General features: G+C 43.9%; 1 protein-coding gene across 1 annotated transcript in view; it reads right to left on the bottom strand.

Moving 5' to 3' along the window:
- Positions 1–8,183, bottom strand: part of ehd2b (EH-domain containing 2b) — a 51,624-nt gene extending 43,441 nt beyond the window's left edge. Inside the window, exon 1 of the mRNA XM_065000620.1 lies at positions 7,917–8,183. The gene's annotated coding sequence lies outside the window, so the exon portion shown is untranslated. The remainder of the gene's footprint in view (positions 1–7,916) is intronic.
- Between the last annotated feature and the right edge of the window lie 8,194 nt (positions 8,184–16,377).

The raw sequence follows: 16,377 nt of genomic DNA, 5'->3' as shown, positions 1-16,377 counted from the left end.
GTAGACCTTACAGTGAAATGCTGAATACAACAGGTGTAGGTAGACCTTACAGTGAAATGCTGAATACAACAGGTGTAGTAGACCTCACAGTGAAATGATGAATACAACAGGTGTAGTAGACCTCACAGTGAAATGCTGAATACAACAGGTGTAGTAGACCTTACAGTGAAATGTTGAATACAACAGGTGTAGTAGACCTCACAGTGAAATGCTGAATACAACAGGTGTAGTAGACCTCACAGTGAAATGCTGAATACAACAGGTGTAGTAGACCTCACAGTGAAATGCTGAATACAACAGGTGTAGTAGACCTTACAGTGAAATGTTGAATACAACAGGTGTAGTAGACCTCACAGTGAAATGCTGAATACAACAGGTGTAGTAGACCTCACAGTGAAATGCTGAATACAACAGGTGTAGTAGACCTCACAGTGAAATGCTGAATACAACAGGTGTAGTAGACCTCACAGTGAAATGCTGAATACAACAGGTGTAGTAGACCTTACAGTGAAATGCTGAATACAACAGGTGTAGTAGACCTTACAGTGAAATGCTGAATACAACAGGTGTAGTAGACCTTACAGTGAAATGCTGAATACAACAGGTGTAGACCTCACAGTGAAATGCTGAATACAACAGGTGTAGTAGACCTCACAGTGAAATGCTGAATACAACAGGTGTAGTAGACCTTACAGTGAAATGCTGAATACAACAGGTGTAGTAGACCTCACAGTGAAATGCTGAATACAACAGGTGTAGTAGACCTCACAGTGAAATGCTGAATACAACAGGTGTAGTAGACCTTACAGTGAAATGCTGAATACAACAGGTGTAGTAGACCTTACAGTGAAATGCTGAATACAACAGGTGTAGGTAGACCTTACAGTGAAATGCTGAATACAACAGGTGTAGTAGACCTCACAGTGAAATGATGAATACAACAGGTGTAGTAGACCTCACAGTGAAATGCTGAATACAACAGGTGTAGTAGACCTTACAGTGAAATGTTGAATACAACAGGTGTAGTAGACCTCACAGTGAAATGCTGAATACAACAGGTGTAGTAGACCTTACAGTGAAATGCTGAATACAACAGGTGTAGACCTCACAGTGAAATGCTGAATACAACAGGTGTAGTAGACCTCACAGTGAAATGCTGAATACAACAGGTGTAGACAGTGAAATGCTGAATACAACAGGTGTAGTAGACCTCACAGTGAAATGCTGAATACAACAGGTGTAGTAGACCTTACAGTGAAATGATGAATACAACAGGTGTAGTAGACCTTACAGTGAAATGCTGAATACAACAGGTGTAGGTAGACCTTACAGTGAAATGCTGAATACAACAGGTGTAGTAGACCTCACAGTGAAATGATGAATACAACAGGTGTAGTAGACCTCACAGTGAAATGCTGAATACAACAGGTGTAGTAGACCTTACAGTGAAATGTTGAATACAACAGGTGTAGTAGACCTCACAGTGAAATGCTGAATACAACAGGTGTAGTAGACCTCACAGTGAAATGCTGAATACAACAGGTGTAGTAGACCTCACAGTGAAATGCTGAATACAACAGGTGTAGTAGACCTCACAGTGAAATGATGAATACAACAGGTGTAGTAGACCTCACAGTGAAATGCTGAATACAACAGGTGTAGTAGACCTCACAGTGAAATGCTAAATACAACAGGTGTAGTAGACCTCACAGTGAAATGCTGAATACAACAGGTGTAGTAGACCTCACAGTGAAATGCTGAATACAACAGGTAGTAGATCACAGTGAAATGCTGAATACAACAGGTGGTAGACCTCACAGTGAAATGCTGAATACAACAGGTATAGTAGACCTCACAGTGAAATGCTGAATACAACAGGTGTAGTAGACCTCACAGTGAAATGCTGAATACAACAGGTGTATAGACCTACAGTGAAATGCTGAATACAACAGGTATAGTAGACCTCACAGTGAAATGCTGAATACAACAGGTGTAGTAGACCTCACAGTGAAATGCCGAATACAACAGGTGTAGTAGACCTCACAGTGAAATGCCGAATACAACAGGTGTAGTAGACCTCACAGTGAAATGAATACAACAGGTGTAGTAGACCTCACAGTGAAATGCTGAATACAACAGTGTAGTAGACCTCACAGTGAAATGCTGAATACAACAGGTGTAGGTAGACCTCACAGTGAAATGCTGAATACAACAGTGTAGTAGACCTCACAGTGAAATGCTGAATACAACAGGTGTAGTAGAGTGAAATGCTGAATACAACAGGTGTAGTAGACCTCACAGTGAAATGCTGAATACAACAGGTGTAGTAGACCTCACAGTGAAATGCTGAATACAACAGGTGTAGTAGACCTCACAGTGAAATGCTGAATACAACAGGTGTAGTAGACCTCACAGTGAAATGCTGAATACAACAGGTGTAGTAGACCTCACAGTGAAATGCTGAATACAACAGGTGTAGTAGACCTCACAGTGAAATGCTGAATACAACAGGTGTAGTAGACCTCACAGTGAAATGCTGAATACAACAGGTGTAGTAGACCTCACAGTGAAATGATGAATACAACAGGTGTAGTAGACCTTACAGTGAAATGCTGAATACAACAGGTGTAGTAGACCTTACAGTGAAATGCTGAATACAACAGGTGTAGTAGACCTTACAGTGAAATGCTGAATACAACAGGTGTAGTAGACCTCACAGTGAAATGCTGAATACAACAGGTGTAGTAGACCTCACAGTGAAATGATGAATACAACAGGTGTAGTAGACCTTACAGTGAAATGCTGAATACAACAGGTGTAGGAGGCTATATACAGTAGAGAGGCTATATACAGTAGAGGCTATATACAGTAGAGAGGATATATACAGTAGAGAGGCTATATACAGTAGAGAGGCTATATACAGTAGAGGCTATATACAGTAGTGAGGCTATATACAGTAGAGAGGCTATATACAGTAGAGAGGCTATATACAGTAGAGAGGCTATATACAGTAGAGAGGCGATATACAGTAGAGGCTATATACAGTAGAGAGGCTATATACAGTAGAGAGGCTATATACAGTCGAGAGGCTATATACAGTCGAGAGGCGATATACAGTAGAGAGGTTATATACAGTAGAGATGCTATATACAGTAGAGAGGCGATATACAGTAGAGAGGCTAGATACAGTAGAGAGGCTAGATACAGTAGAGAGGTTATATACAGTAGAGATGTTATATACAGTAGAGATGCTAGATACAGTAGAGAGGCTAGATACAGTAGAGGCTATATACAGTAGAGATGTTATATACAGTAGAGATGCTAGATACAGTAGAGAGGCTAGATACAGTAGAGGCTATATACAGTAGAGATGTTATATACAGTAGAGATGCTAGATACAGTAGAGAGGCTAGATACAGTAGAGGATATATACAGTAGAGAGGTTATATACAGTAGAGATGCTAGATACAGTAGAGAGGCTAGATACAGTAGAGGCTATATACAGTAGAGAGGCTACATACAGTATAGGCTATATACAGTAGAGAGGCTAGATACAGTAGAGAGGTTATATACAGTAGAGAGGCTAGATACAGTAGAGAGGCTAGATACAGTAGAGAGGCTATATACAGTAGAGGATATATACAGTAGAGGTTATATACAGTAGAGAGGCTAGATACAGTAGAGAGGCTAGATACAGTAGAGAGGCTATATACAGTAGAGAGGCTATATACAGTAGAGAGGCTATATACAGTAGAGAGGCTATATACATTAGAGAGGTTATATACATTAGAGAGGCTAGATACAGTAGAGAGGCTAGATACAGTAGAGAGGTTATATACAGTAGAGAGGTTATATACATTAGAGAGGCTAGATACAGTAGAGAGGCTAGATACAGTAGAGAGGCTAGATACAGTAGAGAGGCTACATACATTAGAGAGGCTATATACAGTAGAGAGGCTAGATACAGTAGAGAGGCTAGATACAGTAGAGAGGCTAGATACAGTAGAGAGGCTAGATACAGTAGAGGCTATATACAGTAGAGAGGCTATATACAGTAGAGGCTATATACAGTAGAGAGGCTATATACAGTAGAGGCTATATACAGTAGAGAGGATATATACAGTAGAGAGGCTATATACAGTAGAGGCTATATACAGTAGTGAGGCTATATACAGTAGAGAGGCTATATACAGTAGAGAGGCTATATACAGTAGAGAGGCTATATACAGTAGAGGCTATATACAGTAGTGAGGCTATATACAGTAGAGAGGCTATATACAGTAGAGAGGCTATATACAGTAGAGAGGTTATATACAGTAGAGAGGTTATATACAGTAGAGAGGCTATATACAGTAGAGAGGCTATATACAGTAGAGAGGCTATATACAGTAGAGAGGCGATATACAGTAGAGGCTATATACAGTAGTGAGGCTATATACAGTAGAGAGGCTATATACAGTAGAGAGGCTATATACAGTAGAGAGGTTATATACAGTAGAGAGCCTATATACAGTAGAGAGGATATATACAGTAGAGAGGATATATACAGTAGAGAGGATATATACAGTAGAGAGGATATATACAGTAGAGAGGCTACATACAGTAGAGAGGCTAGATACAGTAGAGAGGCTAGATACAGTAGAGAGGCTAGATACAGTAGAGAGGCTATATACAGTAGAGGCTATATACAGTAGTGAGGCTATATACAGTAGAGAGGCTATATACAGTAGAGAGGCTATATACAGTAGAGAGGCTATATACAGTAGAGGCTATATACAGTAGTGAGGCTATATACAGTAGAGAGGTTATATACAGTAGAGAGGTTATATACAGTAGAGAGGTTATATACAGTAGAGAGGCTATATACAGTAGAGAGGCGATATACAGTAGAGAGGCTATATACAGTAGAGAGGCGATATACAGTAGAGGCTATATACAGTAGAGAGGCTATATACAGTAGAGAGGCTATATACAGTAGAGAGGCTATATACAGTAGAGAGGTTATATACAGTAGAGAGGCTATATACAGTAGAGAGGCTATATACAGTAGAGAGGCGATATACAGTAGAGAGGATATATACAGTAGAGAGGTTATATACAGTAGAGAGGTTATATACAGTAGAGAGGCTATATACAGTAGAGAGGCGATATACAGTAGAGAGGCTATATACAGTAGAGAGGCTAGATACAGTAGAGAGGCTATATACAGTAGAGAGGCTAGATACAGTAGAGAGGCTAGATACAGTAGAGGCTATATACAGTAGTGAGGCTATATACAGTAGAGAGGCTATATACAGTAGAGAGGCTATATACAGTAGAGAGGCTATATACAGTAGAGAGGCTATATACAGTAGAGAGGCTATATACAGTAGAGAGGCTAGATACAGTAGAGGCTATATACAGTAGAGAGGCTATATACAGTAGAGAGGCTATATACAGTAGAGAGGCTATATACAGTAGAGGCTATATACAGTAGTGAGGCTATATACAGTAGAGAGGCTATATACAGTAGAGAGGCTATATACAGTAGAGGCTATATACAGTAGAGAGGCTATATACAGTAGATGCTATATACAGTAGAGAGGCTACATACAGTAGAGAGGCTATATACAGTAGAGGCTATATACAGTAGAGAGGCTATATACAGTAGAGAGGCTACATACAGTAGAGAGGCTAGATACAGTAGAGAGGCTAGATACAGTAGAGAGGCTAGATACATTAGAGGTTATATACAGTAGAGAGGCTACATACAGTAGAGAGGCTACATACAGTAGAGAGGCTACATACAGTAGAGAGGCTACATACAGTAGAGAGGTTATATACAGTAGAGAGGCTAGATACAGTAGAGTGGCTAGATACAGTAGAGGCTAGATACAGTAGAGAGGTTATATACAGTAGAGAGGCTATAAAAGAGCAGTAGTGTAAAAGAGGGGTTGGCGGGTGGTGGGACACAATGCAGCCCGGTTAGCCAATGTGCAGGGGCACTGGTTGGTCGGGCCAATTGAGGTAGTATGTACATGAATGTATAGTTACAGAGCATAGCCTTGCTATTGAGAAAGGCCGCCGTAGGCAGACATGGCTCTCAAGAGAAGACAGGCTATGTGCACACTGCCCACAAAATAAGGTGGAAACTGAGCTGCACTTCCTAACCTCCTGCTAAATGTAGGGCCATATTAGAGACACTTATTTCCCTCAAATTACACAGATCCACAAAGAAATCAAACAACATTTTCACAAACTAGATTTATTTTACTGCTAATAATACATTTTAAATGTTATTGTCTTTAAACTTGTTGTGTGTAATGTTTACTGTTAATGTCTCATTCTTTTTGTCTTTAATTCACTTTGTGGGTTTCATTGGTTGTTTTAGTTTTTCACTACAGCGGGGAGAAAGGGAGAGAGAGAGAGAGATTATTTTCATGTCAGAAGACTAAATGGGGCAGAGGGGTAGAATCAAAATGGTGACAGAGGAGAGAGGAGTTGGTATCATCACAATATAATCCAAACAGCAGTATTAGACATAGGATATGGAGAAAATGGTTCCTATGGCTTAACTACTATCTAGCTCGGGGTTTTGGGTTAGGCTCCTTTATGAAAGCATAACACACTGTTGAAGATCATGGAAAATGCCTTGTGGGTTTGTACACATTGCAACACAGTCAGTCAGTCCTTGGACTGGAAACAAGCAAGTTACCATTCTATCTAGATCACTGGCAGAGCCAAATAGAATCTATAGTGAACATTCTAGAGTACTGGCAGAGCCAAACAGAATCTATAGTGAACATTCTAGAGTACTGGCAGAGCCAAACAGAATCTATAGTGAACATTCTAGAGTACTGGCAGAGCCAAACAGAATCTATAGTGAACATTCTAGATCACTGGCAGAGCCAAATATAATCTATAGTGAACATTCTAGAGTACTGGCAGAGCCAAACAGAATCTATAGTGAACATTCTAGAGTACTGGCAGAGCCAAACAGAATCTATAGTGAACATTCTAGAGTACTGGCAGAGCCAAATATAATCTATAGTGAACATTCCAGAGTACTGGCAGAGCCAAATAGAATCTATAGTGAACATTCTAGAGTACTGGCAGAGCCAAACAGAATCTATAGTGAACATTCCAGAGTACTGGCAGAGCCAAATAGAATCTATAGTGAACATTCTAGAGTACTGGCAGAGCCAAACAGAATATATAGTGAACATTCAGAGCCAAATATAATCTATAGTGAACATTCTAGAGTACTGGCAGAGCCAAACAGAATCTATAGTGAACATTCTAGAGTACTGGCAGAGCCAAACAGAATCTATAGTGAACATTCTAGAGTACTGGCAGAGCCAAACATAATCTATAGTGAACATTCCAGAGGACTGTCAGATAGAATATTCTAGAGCAGTGGTCCACAAACTGTGGGGTGCACCTGGGGGAGGGGGAGTGGGGCAAAATGTGTAGAATTGCAGGAAATGCACTTTAAAACAGATTGTTTTTCTCTCCAACCCTTATCAAAATGTGCAGGAAATGAGCTTTAAACCTGTGAAATGTTCTCTGCCAAACAAATAGGGGTGTGAACAGTTTGTATCATTAATTAACAGGGGCCATAGAGATAGACGTGGCGTATTGGGGGGGTTAAGTTAGAGATGGCGCAGTGGGGAACTGTACAGACACAGCGTTTGGTAGTTTTAACAGACAGGGCGATGTATCTTGGAGTTCACTATAACACTGGGAACAGGGTGACCCTAGCTAAATGCATCAGAGCAGACCGTCACCAAGACTTTCAATTTCACTGATTCAAATACTAAACTTTCAACTTGTTCCATTTCAGCGCATCACAATTTCCACAAAAGGTCTTTATACGGGAACTTGTTAACACAGTTTAGGAAACATGGGTTTTAAAAGTCAGAGAACAAAAGCCTTACCTGGCGAAGATGGGAGAAACGTCTCCTCCCTTCAGGAGGTTGAAGAATGCTGCTGCATGTATGCTGTTAGTAAATACCAGCTACTCAGGAGGGTGCTCTCTCTCTACTGTCAGTAAATACCAGCTACTCAGGAGGGTGCTCTCTCTCTCTACTGTCAGTAAATACCAGGTACTCAGGAGGATGCTCTCTCTCTCTACTGTCAGTAAATACCAGCTACTCAGGAGGGTGCTCTCTCTCTCTACTGTCAGTAAATACCAGCTACTCAGGAGGGTGTAAATACCAGCTACTCTCTCTACTGTCAGTAAATACCAGCTACTCAGGAGGGTGCTCTCTCTCTCTACTGTCAGTAAATACCAGCTACTCAGGAGGGTGCTCTCTCTCTCTACTGTCAGTAAATACCAGCTACTCAGGAGGGTGCTCTCTCTCTCTACTGTCAGTAAATACCAGCTACTCAGGAGGGTGCTCTCTCTCTCTACTGTCAGTAAATACCAGCTACTCAGGAGGGTGCTCTCTCTCTCTACTGTCAGTAAATACCAGGTACTCAGGAGGGTGCTCTCTCTCTCTACTGTCAGTAAATACCAGCTACTCCGTGTGCTCCTGTGAGGTAAGGGCAACCAGAAGCCTGTCAGTCCTTGGGATGGTTTCTCTCCAGAGTTGAATATGTTTCAAATGAAGGGGTCCTCTCTCTGCTAGCTGGAGGAATACAGGAACACACTGACTACACCTTTCTCTCTCTCTCTCCTCTCTCAATGCACCTCCTCTCCCAGCGATGCCAAGAAAAACTCTGGGACTAACCCTGAATCTCTACTGTTTAGAGTTGGGAAAAAGGTTGGGTGGGGTACTGGCAGGGAAGGTTGAGGAGGGTGGAGAGCACGGGGTGTACGTGCGATGGGGGGAGTTGGATAAATCATTTGGGTGGAGTCTTTCTTTGATGGCAACCCCAATACAGAGATCTTCAACAGATCTTAAAGAGTTGATAAAATGGAGATTACACATCCTGCCAATGGTTGCATTATTTAGTTATAGTTTCCCCCAGTTCTTAAAATGTTTTAATTTTTAAATGTAATAAACATTCTCAGAGACCACCCCATGACTTAGTTTAAGTTCCCAGCCCAGCATTTAGACATTTTCCACTGTCTACCTTCTCTCCTCCTCTTTCGACTGCTCCTCCTCCTCTCCTCCTCTCTCGAAACCCCGCAGGCACACCACCCAGCGCAACGTTTCCACTACCACTGGCGCCTCCTGCTGGCTCTCAGCTACATTGCATCCTTCTCCCCCTTCAAATCGACACCTCTTCTGACATCGTTACTCATCCAATGGTATGTAGGCTGCCCTGAATGTCCCACAATAAGTAGAAATAAGTGAAAGGCCCAGAGTTTTTCCTGGTCAAATCACATTAGTGGAAAACCCTTTACATCAACAAACACAAGGCACTGTAATGGAAGCACGAGAAGCATCACAAAACCATCCTGTGGTGTTCTGCATTAGCATCGAATAGCCCCAGCGATATGCAACTTTTCAGGGAAGTTAGGAACCAATATACACAGTCAGTCAGGAAAGCTAAGGTCAGCTTCTTCAGGCAGAAGTTTGCATCCTGTAGCTCCAACTCCAAAAAGTTCTGGGACACTGTAAAGTCCATGGAGAATAAGAGCACCTCCTTCTGGGACACTGTAAAGTCCATGGAGAATAAGAGCACCTCCTTCTGGGACACTGTAAAGTCCATGGAGAAAAAGAGCACCTTCTTCTGGGACACTGTAAAGTCCATGGAGAATAAGAGCACCTCCTTCTGGGACACTGTAAAGTCCATGGAGAATAAGAGCACCTCCTTCTGGGACACTGTAAAATCCATGGAGAATAAGAGCACCTCCTTCTGGGACACTGTAAATTCCATGGAGAATAAGAGCACCTCCTTCTGGGACACTGTAAATTCCATGGAGAATAAGAGCACCTCCTTCTGGGACACTGTAAAGTCCATGGAGAATAAGAGCACCTCCTTCTGGGACACTGTAAAGTCCACAGAGAATAAAAGCACCTCCTCCCAGCTGTCCACTGCACTGAAGATAGGAAACACTGCCCCCACTGATAAATCCACGATAATTGAAATTCTCAATAAGCATTTTTCTACGGCTGGCCATGCTTTCCACCTGGCTACCCCAACCCCGGCCAACAGCACTGCAAACACCCCGCAGCAACTCGCCCAAGCCTCCCCCATTTCTCTTTCTCCCAAATCCAGTCAGCTGATGTTCTGAAAGAGCTGCAAAATCTGGACCCCTACAAATCAGCCGGGCTAGACAATCTGGACCCTCTCTAAAATGACCCGCCGAAATTGTTGCCACCCCTATTACTAGAATGTTCAACCTCTTTCGTATTGTCTGAAATCCCCAAAGATTGGAAAGCTGCCGCGGTCATCCCATCTTCAAAGGGGGAGACACTATAGATCCAAACTGCTATAGACCTAAATATATCCTACCCTGCCATTCTAAGGTCTTCGAAACCCAAGTTAACCTTCTCCGCTGTGCAATCTGGTTTCCGAGCCGGTCGCGGGTGCACCTCAGCCACGCTGAAGGTCCTAAACGACATCATAACCGCCATCGATAAGAGACAATACTGTGCAGCCATCTTCATCGACCTGGCCAAGACCTTCAACTCTGTCAGTCACCACATTCTTATCGGCAGAATCAACAGCCTTGGTTTCTCAAATGATTGCCTCGCCTGGTTCACCAACTACTTCTCAGATAGAGTTCAGTGTGTCAAATCGGAGGGTCTGTTGTCCGGGCCTCTGGCAGTCTTCTATGGGGGTGCCACAGGTTTCAGTTCTCGGGCCGACTCTTCTATGTATACATCAATGATGTTGCTCTTGCTGCTGGTGATTCTCTGATATACTTCTACGCAGACGACACCATTCTGTATACTTCTGGCTCTTCTTTGGACACTGTGTTAACAAACCTCCAGATGAGCTTCAATGTCATACAACTCTCCTTCCGTGGCCTACAACTGATCTTAAATACAAGTACAACTAAGTGCATGCTCTTCAACCGATTACTACCTGCACCTGCCCGCCTGTCCAGCATCACTGCTCTGGACGGTTCTGACTTAGAATATGTGGACAACTACAAATACCTAGGAGTCTGGTTAGACTGTAAACTCTCCTTCCAGACTCACATTAAGCATTTCCATTCCAAAATTAAATATTGAATTGGCTTCCTATTTCGCTACAAAGAATCCTTCACTCATACTGCCAAACATACCCTCGTAAAACTGACTATCCTACCGATCCTTGACTTCGGCGATGTCATTTACAAAATATGTCTATCACAGTGCCATCCGTTTTGTCACCAAAGCCCCATATACTACCCACCACCGCGACCTGTATGCTCTCGTTGGCTGGCCCTTGCTTCATATTCGTCGCCAAACCCACTGGCTACAGGTCATCTATAAGTCTTTGCTAGGTAAAGCCCCGCCTTATCTCATCTCAGCTCATTGTTCATGATAACAACACCCACCTGTAGCACGCGTTCCAGCAGGTATATGTCACTGGTCATCCCCAAAGCCAATTCCTCCTTTGGTCGCCTTTCCTTCCAGTTCTCTGCTGCCAATGACTTTAAGCACCAGCTGTCAGAGCAGCTCACAGATCACTGCACCTGTACATAGCCCATCTGTAAATAGCCCATCCAACTACCTCATCCCCATATTATTTATTGTTGCTCCTTTGCACCCCAGTATCTCTACTTGCACATTCATCTTCTGCACATCTATCACTCCAGTGTTTAATTGCTACATTGTAATTACTTCGCCACTATGACCTATTTATTGCCTTACCTCCGTTATCCTACCTCATTTGCATACACTGTATATAGACTTGTTCTATTGTATTATTGACTGTATGTTTGTTTATTCCATGTGTAACTCTGTGTTGTTGTATTGAACTGCTTTGCTTTACCTTGGCCAGGTCGCAGTTGTAAATGAACTGTTCTCAACTGGTCTACCTGGTTAAATAAAGGTGATCTGGTCTACCTGGTTAAATAAAGGTGATCTGGCCTACCTGGTTAAATAAAGGTGATCTGGTCTACCTGGTTAAATAAAGGTGATCTGGTCTACCTGGTTAAATAAAGGTGATCTGGTCTACCTGGTTAAATAAAGGTGATCTGGTCTGTTAAATAAAGGTGATCTGGTCTACCTGGTTAAATAAAGGTGATCTGGTCTACCTGGTTAAATAAAGGTGATCTGGTCTACCTGGTTAAATAAAGGTGATCTGGTCTACCTGGTCTGGTCTACCTGGTTAAATAAAGGTGATCTGGTTAAATAAAGGTGATCTGGTCTACCTGGTTAAATAAAGGTGATCTGGTCTACCTGGTTAAATAAAGGTGATCTGGTCTACCTGGTTAAATAAAGGTGATCTGGTCTACCTGGTTAAATAAAGGTGATCTGGTCTACCTGGTTAAATAAAGGTGATCTGGTCTACCTGGTTAAATAAAGGTGATCTGGTCTACCTGGTTAAATAAAGGTGATCTGGTCTACCTGGTTAAATAAAGGTGATCTGGTCTACCTGGTTAAATAAAGGTGATCTGGTCTAACTGGTTAAATAAAGGTGATCTGGTCTACCTGGTTAAATAAAGGTGATCTGGTCTACCTGGTTAAATAAAGGTGATCTGGTCTAACTGGTTAAATAAAGGTGATCTGGTCTACCTGGTTAAATAAAGGTGATCTGGTCTACCTGGTTAAATAAAGGTGATCTGGTCTAACTGGTTAAATAAAGGTGATCTGGTCTACCTGGTTAAATAAAGGTGATCTGGTCTACCTGGTTAAATAAAGGTGATCTGGTCTAACTGGTTAAATAAAGGTGATCTGGTCTACCTGGTTAAATAAAGGTGATCTGGTCTACCTGGTTAAATAAAGGTGATCTGGTCTACCTGGTTAAATAAAGGTGATCTGGCGTCTACCTGGTTAAATAAAGGTGATCTGGTCTACCTGGTTAAATAAAGGTGATCTGGTCTACCTGGTTAAATAAAGGTGATCTGGTCTACCTGGTTAAATAAAGGTGAAATATATTTAAAAATTTAAATCAACTCTTCTAGAAAAGAAGCCAGGTTTGATTTACAGTTTTACTAAATGTACATTTATTTTTTTTAAAGTGTCATTATACACAATAAATACAATACAAAATGAATCTGTAATAATATACTACCAATTCTCTTCAGGTTTTGTTGTACATTAGTTTGTTTGTCCATGTTGTTGTTGCTCTCGCTGCGTTTGGGTTTGACTTCTCCACTGGGCTTTGAAGAGGGACGACATGGAGGAAGAGGGGGAGGAAGAGGGATGGTCATGGAGGAAGAGGGGGAGGAAGAGGGATGGTCATGGAGGAAGAGGGGGAGGAAGAGGGATGGTCATGGAGGAAGAGGGGGAGGAAGAGGGATGGTCATGGAGGAAGAGGGGGAGGAAGAGGGATGGTCATGGAGGAAGAGGGGGAGGAAGAGGGACATGGAGGAAGAGGGGGAGGAAGAGGGACGACATGGAGGAAGAGGGATGGATGGACAGTGATTGGGGGGGGGGGGGGGGGCATCTGTGTTGACTGAAATGCATCGAACATATTGAGCCGGCCAGAAAGACCAGTTGCCAGGACAACCAGAGACATTCACAACAGAAGAGATGTGTTTAAACACCTCAACAATACAGTAATGTGGTTCCATTAGAGACTGAGAGCAACCCACAGCAGTCAACCCACAGCAGTCAACCCACAACAGTCAGTCAGAGAGCAGTCACCTCACTATTAAAACCAGTGATACACCATGAATATGATGATGGACAACAGGAGAAGAGGACAGTTGACTTGGGGGACACATGGACAACAGGAGAAGAGGACAGTTGACCTGGGGGACACATGGACAACAGGAGAAGAGGACAGTTGACCTGGGGGACACATGGACAACAGGAGAAGAGGACAGTTGACCTGGGGGACACATGGACAACAGGAGAAGAGGACAGTTGACCTGGGGGACACATGGACAACAGGAGAAGAGGACAGTTGACCTGGGGGACACATGGACAACAGGAGAAGAGGACAGTTGACCTGGGGGACACATGGACAACAGGAGAAGAGGACAGTTGACCTGGGGGACACATGGACAACAGAGTAAAGAGGACAGTTGACCTGGGGGACACATGGACAACAGAGTAAAGAGGACAGTTGACCTGGGGGACAAATGGACAACAGAGTAAAGAGGACAGTTGACCTGGGGGACACATGGACAACAGAGTAAAGAGGAAAGACAAAGGACAGTTGACCTTGGACAACAGAGTAAAGAGGACAGTTGACTTGGGGGACACATGGACAACAGGAGAAGAGGACAGTTGACCTGGGGACACATGGACAACAGAGTAAAGAGGACAGTTGACCTGGGGGACACATGGACAACAGGAGAAGAGGACAGTTGACCTGGGGGACACATGGACAACAGAGTAAAGAGGACAGTTGACCTGGGGGACACATGGACAACAGGAGAAGAGGACAGTTGACCTGGGGGACACATGGACAACAGGAGAAGAGGACAGTTGACCTGGGGGACACATGGACAACAGGAGAAGAGGACAGTTGACCTGGGGGACACATGGACAACAGGCTGAACCAGAAACTATATTTGTGATGCTGATAGAAATCCCGATTTGGAAAAAAGAGACACATGGATCTGTATGTGATGATATGGTTAAACCAGACCTCTCACTTCCTGGTGTGGGTTACCTAGTGACAGCAGGCTATAGGGCGTTATAAACCAGACCTCTCACTTCCTGGTGTGGGTTACCTAGTGACAGCAGGCTGTAGGGCGTTATAAACCAGACCTCTCTCTTCCTGGTGTGGGTTACCTAGTGACAGCCGGCTGTAGGGCGTTATAAACCAGACCTCTCTCTTCCTGGTGTGGGTTACCTAGTGACAGCAGGCTGTAGGGCGTTATAAACCAGACCTCTCTCTTCCTGGTGTGGGTTACCTAGTGACAGCAGCCTGTAGGGCGTTATAAACCAGACCTCTCTCTTCCTGGTGTGGGTTACCTAGTGACAGCAGGCTGTAGGGCATTATAAACCAGACCTCTCTCTTCCTGGTGTGGGTTACCTAGTGACAGCAGGCTGTAGGGCGTTATAAACCAGACCTCTCTCTTCCTGGTGTGGGTTACCTAGTGACAGCAGGCTGTAGGGCGTTATAAACCAGACCTCTCTCTTCCTGGTGTGGGTTACCTAGTGACAGCAGGCTGTAGGGCGTTATAAACCAGACCTCTCTCTTCCTGGTGTGGGTTACCTAGTGACAGCAGGCTGTAGGGCGTTATAAACCAGACCTCTCTCTTCCTGGTGTGGGTTACCTAGTGACAGCAGGCTGTAGGGCGTTATAAACCAGACTCTCTCTTCCTGGTGTGGGTTACCTAGTGACAGCAGCCTGTAGGGCGTTATAAACCAGACCTCTCTCTTCCTGGTGTGGGTTACCTAGTGACAGCAGGCTGTAGGGCGTTATAAACCAGACCTCTCTCTTCCTGGTGTGGGTTACCTAGTGACAGCAGCCTGTAGGGCGTTATAAACCAGACCTCTCTCTTCCTGGTGTGGGTTACCTAGTGACAGCCGGCTGTAGGGCGTTATAAACCAGACTCTCTCTTCCTGGTGTGGGTTACCTAGTGACAGCAGGCTGTAGGGCGTTATAAACCAGACCTCTCTCTTCCTGGTGTGGGTTACCTAGTGACAGCAGCCTGTAGGGCGTTATAAACCAGACCTCTCTCTTCCTGGTGTGGGTTACCTAGTGACAGCCGGCTGTAGGGCGTTATAAACCAGACCTCTCTCTTCCTGGTGTGGGTTACCTAGTGACAGCAGGCTGTAGGGCGTTATAAACCAGACCTCTCTCTTCCTGGTGTGGGTTACCTAGTGACAGCAGCCTGTAGGGCGTTATAAACCAGACCTCTCTCTTCCTGGTGTGGGTTACCTAGTGACAGCCGGCTGTAGGGCGTTATAAACCAGACCTCTCTCTTCCTGGTGTGAGTTACCTAGTGACAGCAGGCTGTAGGGCGTTATAAACCAGACCTCTCTCTTCCTGGTGTGGGTTACCTAGTGACAGCAGCCTGTAGGGCGTTATAAACCAGACCTCTCTTCCTGGTGTGGGTTACCTAGTGACAGCCGGCTGTAGGGCGTTATAAACCAGACCTCTCTTCCTGGTGTGGGTTACCTAGTGACAGCAGGCTGTAGGGCGTTATAAACCAGACCTCTCTTCCTGGTGTGGGTTACCTAGTGACAGCAGGCTGTAGGGCGTTATAAACCAGACCTCTCTTCCTGGTGTGGGTTACCTAGTGACAGCCGGCTGTAGGGCGTTATAAACCAGACCTCCCTTCCTGGTGTGGGTTACCTAGTGACAGCAGGCTGTAGGGCGTTATAAACCAGACCTCTCTTCCTGGTGTGGGTTACCTAGTGACAGCAGGCTGTAGGGCGTTATAAA

Source organism: Oncorhynchus nerka, linkage group LG14 (assembly GCF_034236695.1).
Source record: "Oncorhynchus nerka isolate Pitt River linkage group LG14, Oner_Uvic_2.0, whole genome shotgun sequence".
NCBI classification, from domain to species: Eukaryota; Metazoa; Chordata; class Actinopteri; order Salmoniformes; family Salmonidae; genus Oncorhynchus; species Oncorhynchus nerka.
Note: the sequence above shows the minus strand (reverse complement) of the source record. Positions and strands in the feature narration are given on the sequence as shown.